The sequence below is a fragment of the Lissotriton helveticus genome, chromosome 4_1 (genome assembly GCF_964261635.1).
Source record: "Lissotriton helveticus chromosome 4_1, aLisHel1.1, whole genome shotgun sequence".
Taxonomy (NCBI): Eukaryota; Metazoa; Chordata; class Amphibia; order Caudata; family Salamandridae; genus Lissotriton; species Lissotriton helveticus.
The window spans coordinates 123,735,390-123,747,832 of NC_136063.1; the positions used below are offsets into that span (position 1 = coordinate 123,735,390).

General features: G+C 43.3%; 1 pseudogene; it reads left to right on the plus strand.

Annotated features, from left to right (window-relative positions):
* The window catches only part of LOC144827954 (uncharacterized), an 88,836-nt pseudogene extending 76,769 nt beyond the window's left edge, over window positions 1-12,067 (plus strand).
* The last annotated feature ends 376 nt before the right edge of the window (window positions 12,068-12,443 follow it).

The following is a 12,443-nucleotide window of genomic DNA, read 5'->3' on the forward strand; positions in this document are numbered from 1 at the left end:
GTATGTGTGAACTCGTGAGAATGAATGCTGCGAGATGGTGTATGCGGCATGTATGTGTCTAGTGGGGAAGTGCTATTCCTAGACATGGCTGTACATGTGCTGTGAGGGTGCTGGCGTGTGATTGGCTGGAGCTGGCTGGCATGCCAGGCTCCAGGAAGTCTGGATGGGTCTGCCCGGTGGTGAGTGTGAGATTAGCATGAGTGATGTGTGGGAGGAGTGTACCTGTGTCCTGGATGGGCTGGGTTTTCCCCACACAATGCTGGCTCCGCCCCCCTGTGGTGTGTCTGATGACCCTAGCCCTGCCAGTGAATAGAGAGGGTGGTTGAGCCATCAACAGTACTCCCAGACCAGCTGCGACTGGTTCTTCCCCCACCCTGCACCTTTAGACAAAGGGTTGCTCTGTATAAAAAGAGGCTGTAACCTCTTGTAAAATGTTCTTGTTCCCAACTTGAATCTTGCCAGGGGCGTGCTGCTGCTTGGGCTCAGGGGAAGGCTTGCCTCCCTGAGCCCTGCCCAGCCCCTGGACTGCTGAGATGCTGACTTACTGAAGGACTTTGTTGCTCTTCTTGTTCTTAGCGCTTGGGAGCGCTTCATCTCTGCCCTGGCGCTTGAGAGCGCTTTACTTTCCACTTATAGCGCTGGGAGCGCTGTATTCATGCTCACAGCGCTTGGGAGCGCTGTTTATTCGAGCCGGTGCCCACCCGGCATTTGCCCCGTTCTGAGAAGAGCCCCTGGGCCCCAGCGAGTGCCTACCTTGCTTTATTGCTTATTATTTAATCTCTCGAGGGAGGCCACCCCTCTTCAATGCCCCCGAGATTCACCGCCGCGGCCCGAGCGCCGCAAAACAGGAAGCCAGGCACTACGGTGCCTGACTCGGGGTGGGACTTCCGGTTTTGCGGGGAAGTCCCGCCCGCCGCTGCACGGTGATTGGCTGCCTGCTCCGCCGGCAGAGAAAGATGGCCGCCTGCTGCCCGGGCTCCCGTGAGCTGTTGGGAGCACCGGTGGGCAAGAAGAAAGCTGGCCGAATCCCTGCGGCCCGGGGCTCCCAGGAGTGAGGGAGAGCCCCGGGGCCGCCAGCAACCAGAGCCGGTGTTGCGGGGCTCCCATGTAGAGGAGGGAGCCCCGGAGATAGAGAGCCAAGCAATCCGTCCCGGGAAGAGGAGCAGAAGAGCGGCGTCCCCAGAGACAGCAGCCCGGTGAGTGTCACGGGCTGGGGGGAGCGTGCCTAAGAGAGGCACAGTGGTATCTTGAGTCCCCTGAGCGGGACTGCCATGTCCAAGGGCCTTTTCTGTCCGAGTCCCCAGGGGGAACTCCAACGACGGACGCATCTTCGTTGAGCCTACGAGGCTCTTGGGGGCATTTATCTCTCGAGCCCAGAGAGGCTCAACCCGCCTATAGTGATTTACGAGCCTGCGAGGCTCGTGAGGGCATTTGTTTGTGTGTCGAGTCCCCCGTGAGGGACTCCAACGAGGCGGCAGTCTGAGGATTGGAGCCCCGAGGCTCCTAGTGACATATTTGATGAGCCCTGCGAGGCTCCCCGCCGACAATTGTTTCGAGAGCCACGAGAGGCTCCAAGGGGGCAAGTTGTGTTTAGAGCCTGCGAGGCTCCGCGTCCCCAGAGCCAGATGGCTCAGTTTGGCTCCATGGTTGTCCCAGAGGGCTGATGAGAGCCCTGCCGCAGTTTTTCTGATCTACAGCCGCCCAGCAATTAGTGGGCAGCTGCACCATTTTAGGTTTGGCCTTTCTAGGGACATGTACTCTGGACTTTAGGAGTGAGGCGCACTCCTTCATCCCTGGCCTTCCAGCTGCGCAGCACTTAGTGCCAGCTGCAGCGTTTAGGCCCCCTGTTCTGTCCCTGCCTACAGTTGCCCAGCACTTTGTGGGCAGCTGCTACGTTTAGGTTCTGGCGCAAGTGGCGCAACCTGGACTTTGTGAGTTCTGCGCTAAAGGTGATTTATGCGCTAACTGAGGTTTAGATGCTGTTATGATCTATGTCCTATTGCTTTTGGGTGTTAGGAAATGTACAATGTGTAGTATGTTTTGCGCACCCTGTGTTCTGCACCTCTGAATGTGTTGTTGATACATTATGTGCCCTGTTCCTTACACCGCTGAACGTGTGTTGATGCGTCATGTGTTCCTTACACCGCTGAATGTAGGTTCTGCATCATGTGTTTTGTCCCCAGGTCTATGCCCCTACTTGTATTGTGATACTGAGGTGGTTGTTCTTGCTAGTGCAGGTGGTGCTAGTAAGGTCCTGGTTCCCTGCGTGACCTGTTCCTAGGGTGGTTAGGATTGCGTAGGGGGTACTTACCAGTTACCAGTGGGTACTGGTTGTGTGCTTTATGTCCTATTTTGTGTTACAGTGATGTTCTGTTATGTTCTAAGTGATATTCCAAGGGCTTGATACTGAGCTCGCCCCCTGACCAGAGTCCCAGGACCAGTGGACTCTATTGTGCCTTCCCTGACAAATTGCTGGGACTTGTCTGATCTCTCTGGGCCCCCGGGGCCTCGCTGAAGTGTGCCTCGCTCGTTTTCCTTCAGCAGCTCGTGCACGGCAGCCCGTCCAAGCCTCGAGAAGCGCCGCTCTCCCCTGAGCCGCGCCGCTTCGCTGGGTCGCCCGCATCCTGCCTTCCCCTCCTCTTCTGAGCCGCACACATTGGTCGTCCCAGAGAAACGCTTGTACCTTGCCGGCCGCCCGCTCAAGCCTCGAGCCGCGCCGCTCTCCCCTGAGTCGCGCCGCTTCGCTGGGCTGCCCGCTCAAGTTTACTAAGGAGGTCACTCGCATTATCCCGCGCAACCAGGACGGAAGGTACTGTCCGATAGGCTCTATGTTCTAAGTTCTAGGCCTATAAGAATTGTATTGTTACTTCTAAAAGTGCTGATTCCTGACAGTGGTCCAGGTGGCCCTGTCTTGTAAATAATCCCTTGTAAATTCTGCCCGTGCCTCCGGCACATTGTAAAGTGTGTGTTTTATCTAATGTGTTTTGGTGTAATACAAAGGCTATTTTTACATAACCTTGTGTGGAGTTTCCTTTGTGGTGGGCCTTTTGGTGTTGTTGCTGGGGTGCATGCGCAAATACTTAACTTACATCGCCTCCAAGTTTAGCCTTGCTGCTCGCGCCACGTTACCTAGAGGGTGAGCAGGGGTTATCTTGGCGTGTAACTCCCTTGCCCTGACTTGGGAGTGGTGGTCTCTGACTGACTTTGGCGAAAGCCCTGGCCAGCCAGGGATCCCATTTCCAACATTGGTAGCATATGTTTTGTAGAAATCAATTGGAAGGCCGACAGACCCTGGGGCATTCCCTGACCTCATCTGCATTATTGCTGTCCGTATCTCATCAACTTCAAGGGGTGCCGCCGGGAATTCCCTCTGATCATTCCTAAGCCAGCCAAGAGTAAAGTCTCTCAGGAATCCTGAGAAATCAGGGGTTGCAGCCTGCGAGTGCTATAAAGGTCAGAATAGAATGATACAGAATACCTTGGCCATCACTGTGACGTATGCCATTGCTATCACAGACTCCTAATATGTGGTTGGAGAAACGGGGTGTACGGATCACCTTTGATAAAGCCTTTCCAGGCCGTCCCGCCTCGCCATACTTACGGGCTGTGCAGTATTTTCCCCTGAAGCACAATTCCCGCTCAGTGGTATCTCTATAGTCAGTCAGCTTATACCTGAACGACACCTGTGATGTTCCAGTTGTATCATGACCAATGTCACCTTCTAATTGCTTGAACTCACCTTCAAGTTTTTGTAGTAGTTTTGCATGTCATGCAGGACACCAAAATGCTTAGTAATGCAGAAGCACCGCATCATAACCTTAAAGGCTTCCCAGAGTACACCACTTGTGTAACCGAGCCAACATTTCTATGAAAAAATTCAGCAATTTCTGCGCTGAGTTCTGCCCTGAAAGCAGAACCCAGTAGTGCATCTGGCATAAGCTTCCAGTTCCTAGGAGAAGAGAGCGGGTCTGGACGTCAATCACACCGGTGCATGATGTGAAAAAGTTTTGGCCAGATGGTCCTTGCTGGTTATTCATGTACCCATCCCACGGGAGACAAACTAGTGGTTCAAGCGGGCCCAAGTTGCATGCATGTATAGTTGTATGATGTGAACCTTCCAGCGCATCTGGGTGCACATGTCACCATGCATAGATGAGGCCATGGTCGGCAATTCTATCTGGCAGTAAGCCGCATGTTTTAGTGTAGTTGTGCGGAAGGGGGTTGGACCTATCACGAGAGGGGTGAAATGCAGTGTTAAAATAATGTGCCCCCAGAGTGTAGTAAAGAAGTCAAGGTCATCTATTTTAGGACCATAACAACAGACAAGTGTGACCAACTGTGATCCTAGCTTGCCCCAAACCATACAGCTCCTTCTTTGTAAGTCATGGTTTACCCCACCATGCATGAAAGGGACATTTTTCCTAACGAGAATTGTCATGCCCCTATAGTATGTAGAATAAGAGGAGAAGATCCTATCCCCCACCCTTGTACCAGCAAAGACAGGAGGGCAACGCATTTCAAAGAGTGTCTCCTGTAGCCTTGCTATATAAAATTTGGTGTCTATGAAGGTACACTGAGATCTGGTAACGTTTGCCTCTAACATTCCAAGTAAGCAAGTAATTTTTTTGCACCTCAGTCAGTGGGGCCATGTATATGCGGTCGAAATTATGCCTGAAGGAAATGGGATCTACTGCTGTGCAAGCGTCTAATGGCTGTTATCCACATGTCTTCTGGCTGAGAAATTGTGAACAATGAAAGAAAAAACAACAAATTCCCACCCACTCCCCACTGAACAGAAACCCAATCGTGCTGGCATTGTAATGCCAACCCAGTACACTTTCCACACAACCCATTATAGTCAAAATCAAATACACAGAACGTTAAGGGGAACGCCCAAGGGGGAGTCACTAGAAGCACACAATATATACCCTTTTCAAGCAAGTGACTTCAGTAAGTGACAACAACAGCTCTCCAGTGGGAGGAGAAAGAGGGTGCTTTGCATTGTTCATGTAACAGTCATAGTGTATGCCTTACCATCACAAATATGTCTCAGTCTACTTATCTGACTCCCGCACACCGTCTGCCACACATCCGGAATCAATGGTGCTTATCACCTGCCTCATGGGATACAATCTCGTAGCCACAAACTGAGGAGACCCGAGTTCCAGGGCAGACTAACATCAGTCTCTGAACAAAAAAGAATGTTGCTGCATGTCATCACTGAGACCATGTGTTGTAGATGCATTACACAAACGTTGGAGATGTAGATCTTGAAGGTCGACCTCTGTCATCCCGGTTTGCAGAGTGTTTTTTGATGCTCTTGAGGAAATTCCCCACTTGCTGCACATTGAGAAAGAAGTGTTGTTTACCCTGGTATGTGACACGCAGGCGGGCAGGGTACATGAGAATGTATGATTATACCACGTATACAAATACCACGCATGGCTTTACCACGCAAATTTTACTTCGCAAGTGGCTTTACCACGCTGGAATTTTCAACGAAGTATTATACTACGCATATAACGTAATGAAGCACCCAACGTCCATCAAGCACAAATGACACTAGAATAAACACAATGACACTAATAGGTTAAAAAAATATGCGTTACGTAGTGACAGCGTTTGTCTTTTGTCACTTTCACTGACCCTCTAAAAACGTGTCCCCAAGCAAGATGGAAGAAAAATACGACGATGAAGGTCAATTGTAATTAACAAAAAAGCACTTTAAAATACACTTTTAGTCACCATTTGATCCCGTTTTTAAAGCAGATTAAAACACATATTTTATTTCAAAATACCGTTGTCACTCAATTAACACATATAAAGAGCTGTCCACCATTTTCTTATCAGTGGTTCGCCGCTATCTGGAGAGTAAACACTGTTGTGAGCAGCTAGAGAAAGCAGGCTCGATTTTAGTTTGTTACTGCCATCTACTGACCAAAGTAAGTAGACGTTTTAACACACATTTAATAATATAAAGGAATAGTAAATCTGGTAAAGGATTTTACAAAATGTATTTTAATTTTATCATAACAGAATTTATCTGAGGAGAGTGACACTTGCTTCCAACTGAAAAAAATATCACAAAAGTAAGGAAAACATGTATTCTTTTTTTTTATATTGATTTAGTCAAAATGTCACACAAACCATGTTTCCAAAAAGCAATGTATGCCAAACAGTTTTTAGAAACATAATGTCCGTGAAAGATGATATATGTCTAGAATTATATCAAATTTAAAAGTAACTAATAAATTATTATTAATTTGATAAGTAGAGAGCAAAAAACATGTTGGGTCATATTTATAATTACTGGCGCATCCCTGCAAATTAACAGGGATGCTCCAGTAATCGTGCGTCATGCGTCCGCCACCCATGATGCACGGCATTTACAATGCGGCGCATCATGGGGCAAAAATGGGTAAAGGTGTCGCATTGTTGGAGTTGCGTTGCATGTGCAACGCAGCTCCAGCAATGCACTGGGACCCATTCTACTAATGCTGCGCCAAGTTGCAGGGTTTTGACGCAGCATTGGAATAAAAGTGTCTGAGTGAAATCTTGTAGATTTCACTCAGCCATTTTTAGGAGGCGTTCCTGTGCCGGAACACCCCCCTTCCACCGGAACGCCTCCTTAAGGCGCATGGCTTTACAACGTGACGCATCTCTCAGATGCGTGACGTTGTAAATTGCCCGCACCATGGCGCATCTTTTGCGCTGCCACTGCGTCACAAAAGTGACGCAACAGTGGCGCAAAAGAGGCGCAAGGGGTTTGTAAATCTGCCCCAAAGTAACTAGTTAATATTTTGATATTAAAATGTTTGTGTTTTTAAAATTCAGTCTTTTTGTAATATTTCCACTGAGTATAAAAATACATGGGTTTTGAAGTTTAAAATATATAATTATTTTACTTTATACTGAATTGGATAGAGAAGCAGTTTAAAAAACAAAACAAAAAAAAGTAAGGTATGAACTAATTTTCTACAGGAAAGATGTTTGGCCATTGTCTATTGGCTAAATATTTCATTTTTAATCAGATTGGTACTTAGCTCAGGGAATATGATGGTCATTGTTTTGTAGACAGATTCACTATTGATATACTGCTGTGTACTTACCTCAGGGTAGGTGTTGTATAAAGTTTGGTAGCTAAATGAAGAGGCCGATTATGATGGTAGACGGAGCTGAGTCTGTCTGCCACCATAGAGTAGGAGGGACCGTACGCATGGGCAGCAGCGGTCCCTCCGTGCAGATCAGGATGTGACCTACAGGGTGGCGGTTACATCCTCTATCTTTAACATTGCAGCGGGTGCAGCTTCAAGCTGCACCCGCAGCAATGTTAAAAATGCATGCATGGCATTTGTGTGCACAAATCGGCAGGCACCACATGGTGCCTGTCGCATTGTTCACGCAAATGCAGGGGGGTACCATAGGTACCCCCATGTGCACCCACCACACCCCCCTTTGCCCAGGGGGCCCACAATGGGCCGCGATGTGATGGTCTGTATGGTTTTCCACGGCGGAAAAGCCACAGTGGAAAAGCATACTTTCTACTCCATCCTAATATGGCTGGCGGTGTCTGATAGACACCGCCACCATGTTAATGCTTTTTTGCCGCGGTCGGAAGTCGACTGCGGTGGAAAAGCGGCGGACAGATTGCAAGACCCACCAGCCATTCTAATTTGGCGGTGGGTCTTTCAAGCCTCTACAGGGAAGGTTTTGGTCAGAGTCTGTATGTATGAATTACAAATCTTCCTCCGCTGGGTACTTACCTTAGGATAGGTGTGTTGGTCAGTGTCTTTGTGTCAGATTTTCTATTCTTAGTACTATTCTTAGTTGGTACTTATAACAAAGAAATGTAATATTTGTAATATACAATTTTAAAATATGCTATGTCTTTATTTTTCTAACAAGAAATCAGATAAAGAACCATTACCATCAATCAAAAATCTGATAAAAGGAAGAATATCTTAAGAGATCAGTTGCATGAAAGAAAAATACAACCAATCTTCAGGTACAAATAAATTAACCTATTAATTTGCCTTATATAATTTTAAAACTTATAGTGGTGCAATGATGTAACTCGGTTTTCTGAGAGCATATTTTCCAATTCTTACTCTGCTTCAAACTTACCTCAGGGAGGATGTTAGGTATTAACTGGGATAAGTTTTACTATTACTAGACAGATGAGTGTTTTTATTTGGGTAGATGTTGGACAGATTATGTGGACCAGATTATATGATCTAAAATCTCTATGGACTTATCTCAGAAAAGGTGATGGACAATGTATGTGAGCCAGATTAACTATTCTTATTATGCTGAATAATTACCTTATGGAAGGTGTTTGTTGATACATATTAAATTTTCAAAATACGTTACAACAAATAAATGTAATATTTCTAAATTGTAAAATATACTATTTCTTTGTTTTTTAAAACAGATATCTCCATTACCGTCAATACATAAACTGGAAAAGGGAAGATCAACTTAAAACATCAGTTGCATGAATACATCCAAATTTCAGGTATAACTGAAAGAACCTTTTAATTTGTCTTTTGTATTTTTAAAACCAATAGTGGTTCAACAATCTGTCTCTGTTTTCTAAGAGCACTTTTTTAAAATTTTACACTGTTGAAAACTTACACTAGGAAGAGTGTTAGGCTGAGTCTAAGAAATCTAACTCCTCAGGATACTTAAATTAAAGAAGATGCTGTTTAGTGTTTAAGAGGCAGATTAACAATCCATACACCACTTGTTACATACCTCAGGCAAGGTGTTGGTCAGTGTGGGAGGGCCTGATTTACTATTCTTACTCCACTGGATACTTACCTCATGATAGATATAATGCTGTTTGTTAGGATCTTTGTGTCAGATTTACTATTCTAACTCCAATGGTTACTTACCTCTGGGAAGGAATAGATAGGTGAACGGGTGCAGATTTACTATTCATACTCCGCCGGGTACTTATCTGAGGATAGGTGTTGGACGTTGTCTGGTAGTTAGATTTAGTATTCTTACTCTGCTAGGTACTTACCTCAGAGAAAATCTTTGTCAACATATATTAACTTTACTAAGAAAGATACAACAGATAAGTGTAAAATGTCTAAATAATAATTATTTAAAATATGCTATGTCTTTGTTTTTCTAACCAGATATCGTAAAGAGAATCATTAACATCAAACCATAAACTAGAAAAAGGAAGAACAGCTTACCACATCTGTTGCACGAAAGAACAAAACATCCAATATTCAGGTATAAATGAAACAACCTTTTAATTTACCTTATCTTTTTATTTAAACCTTTAATAAAACAACCAACTTATGCCGTTTTTTTTAATTAAGGATTTTTATAGTGATATTAGAAAATAATGAAACCGTTAAACAAACTTAAAAAAACAATTTAAAATTTGCAGATTAACTAATAATTTTATGTTAACTATTCTAATCGTATTATTGATACATGTAATTGCAGCAACGTGTACAACATTGACCTGAAGAACCAAACAGACTGGAAAAGAGAATACAAAGGAAAGCAACACATATAGTAATATTATTGGAAACGTAACTTCATCACAGAAGAACAAAGAAATGCAAGCCTCAGGTACAATCGAAAACATTTCTGAAAAACAAATGTATAATTATTTTTTTTAATCAGATATTAAAACTGTCAATAGTGTAGCACATTATAATTTGTTGTATGACGTTACTATGCATCCTGTCTCAACATATGCCTTTTATTTGGGGGGGGGGGAATCCCCCCAACCCCCCTTTTAGATTTGTAAGTTTTTTTGGGGGGGAAACCCCCCCAAACCCCCTTTTTTAATTTTTCCACGCATGAGTTATAACGCGTATTTCATTACCATGCATAACTGTTACTACAAAAATACCTTAAAAACCAAATCTTTATAATGATTTTCTTTGTATTGTCGGAGAAAACAGGTAAAATATTTTTGGCTAGTTGAACAGTAAACACCCCACAGAAGGGGCTGACCTATGTCCCTAGAGACAATGTTTTAAATACCTGTAGCTCCCCCTCTTCAGCTCTCTATTTTTTTACTAAATACCCCTATCCCCATTACACATCATAAAGAGGAAATGGAAGTGTCTTTTCATTTCCACTTAGTTACCACGCTGATTGCTTTCACATCACAACAAAGAGTTTTTTGGGGTTTTTTTGGGGTGGAGACCCCCCAACCCCCACCTTTTTAAATTTCCTTTAACCCCTTCAGTGCTGCGCGAATTTTGCTGCAGTGCTGAAGGGTTTAAAACCGTATTGGCTCATGACGGAAATGTTCCGTCATCAGCACCGGAGCACCGACGCTGATGACGGAACCGTTCCGTCATGAGCATGCAAGGGGTTAAAACGCATGCTTTTACTATGTATCTTGTAGTAAATGCATGCGTGATAAAGGGTATTAGTGGTAACCACCCATGAGTTATAATGCATGCACGGTTATGGTTATTGGTGGAAACAGTTGTGTTAAAGTGTCTGAATCCAGTTTTTATTGATTAAACTAAATCTTGCATCCATTCTAAAACAGAAAAAATCTTAATTTTAGTAATTTTATTTAGATACCATAAATCTTTTGTACAGAAAAACACATGTAGTTTTAAAAAAATGAAAACTCATTTATTATCCTCTTCTATTTACAGGATCATCAACAGATAATTCAAGTCGCCGAGCAAATTACATTCAATCTAAGAGGGGTAACAGGTTATTAAAATTTGGTGGCTACATTTACTGTAAGGATCGTTTAACTGAGCCCAGGAGTAATTGGAGGTGCGTAGAATATTTCTCATCACATTGCAAAGGCAGAGCGGTTACTCTGGGAGACATAGTGGAGAGGTCCACAGAGCATAACCACTCTGCCTCTGCAATGGAGATTGAAGTAAGGGAAAACCTACAGCAGATCAAATTTTTGGCAGCCACCTCCAATGAACCCTGTGGCTCACTTTTACGGGAAGTTGCACAAAACATCCCCATGCATGTTGCCAGTAATATGCCCACAATCCCCAATTTAAGGCGCATGATTCAAAGAACAAAACAGGCCATCAATCCACATGCAATAAGACCACAAACTTTCTCCGATATTAACATCCCCCCAGAACTAACTGTGACTTTTACTAATGAAACTTTCCTTTTACATGATAATGATAATCCTGAAAAACGTCTTCTAATCTTTTCTACAACACGTAATTTGGCCACTCTTGAAAATACAGAAATTTGGATGATGGACGGCACATTTAAATCTACCCCCATCCTTTTAACCACATTTATACTATCCATGGTAATATTAACCACACAACTATCCCCTTAGTAGTTGGTTTGCTGCCTGACAGACAATCTTCCACTTACACTGAGTTTTTATCAGTTATAAAAACCAAAACTCTCAACAAAAGTCCTCGGAAAGTAATAATTGATTTTGAGATACAAATGATTAATACTATTTGTAAATTATATCCAGACACCCAAATTCAAGGTTGTTTTTTTCACTTTTCCCAGGCGTATTGGAGAAAAATACAGAAAACATCCTTAGCCGAAGATTATGTCAGACAGCAAACTACAATACGAGTTAAAAAAATTAACAGCTTTGTATTTTGTTCCTCCTGATTTTGTAGATGACTTCTACACTGCAATTATACAATCAGATTATTTTATAGCAAATGAAGAGAAATTGGCACCTCTTTTAAATTATTTTGAGGGAACCTGGATTGGCAATCTTAGCAGGTCAGGTAGCAGGAGGAAGCCAAGGTTCCCCATTGAGTGGTGGAACTGCTACTTAACTTGCTTAGAGGGAGGAGCAAAAACGAACAATTCCATCGAAGGATGGCATAACTCTTTTAATAAATCCATAGGTAGGAGTCATCCAAACTTTTATCATTTCTTAGAAATTTAAAAAAAAGAACAAAGTTTTCAAGAAATGAGGATGGCTCAGTCACTTTCAGGTATGCTAAATCCTCGAGTGACACGACGTAGCCGAGAGATGACTGAAAGACTTCAATCAAAACTCCAACAATTTCCTTTAATGGGCACGTCTGACTACCTTGAAAGTATTGCATATATTCTTCATTTCTAACATGTGAATTGATCGCCTGTTTTACAATTCTCCCAAAAGTTATAATTGACATTTTTCAAAATTGACCCAAATATCAAAAAAAATTACTTTTGCTATCTTACCAACTAGCACAAATTTTTTGAACTGACATCACATCAATTTTGGATCAATATGTTTAATTTGAAACACTTTTTTTAAATTTCTTTTTCAAATTAACAAAGTTAGGCTAGGTATGAATAAAAGAATGTTTCTGAGTTCATCTACAATAACTTTCTTGAACAATTTATTAGTCAGATAACAATTGTTCCAAAGTGTGTATATTATGGCAACCTGCATGGGGATCAAAGTGTAGTTCTTAAAAATTAAAAATGATACTCACCGCAGAATTTGAAATTAA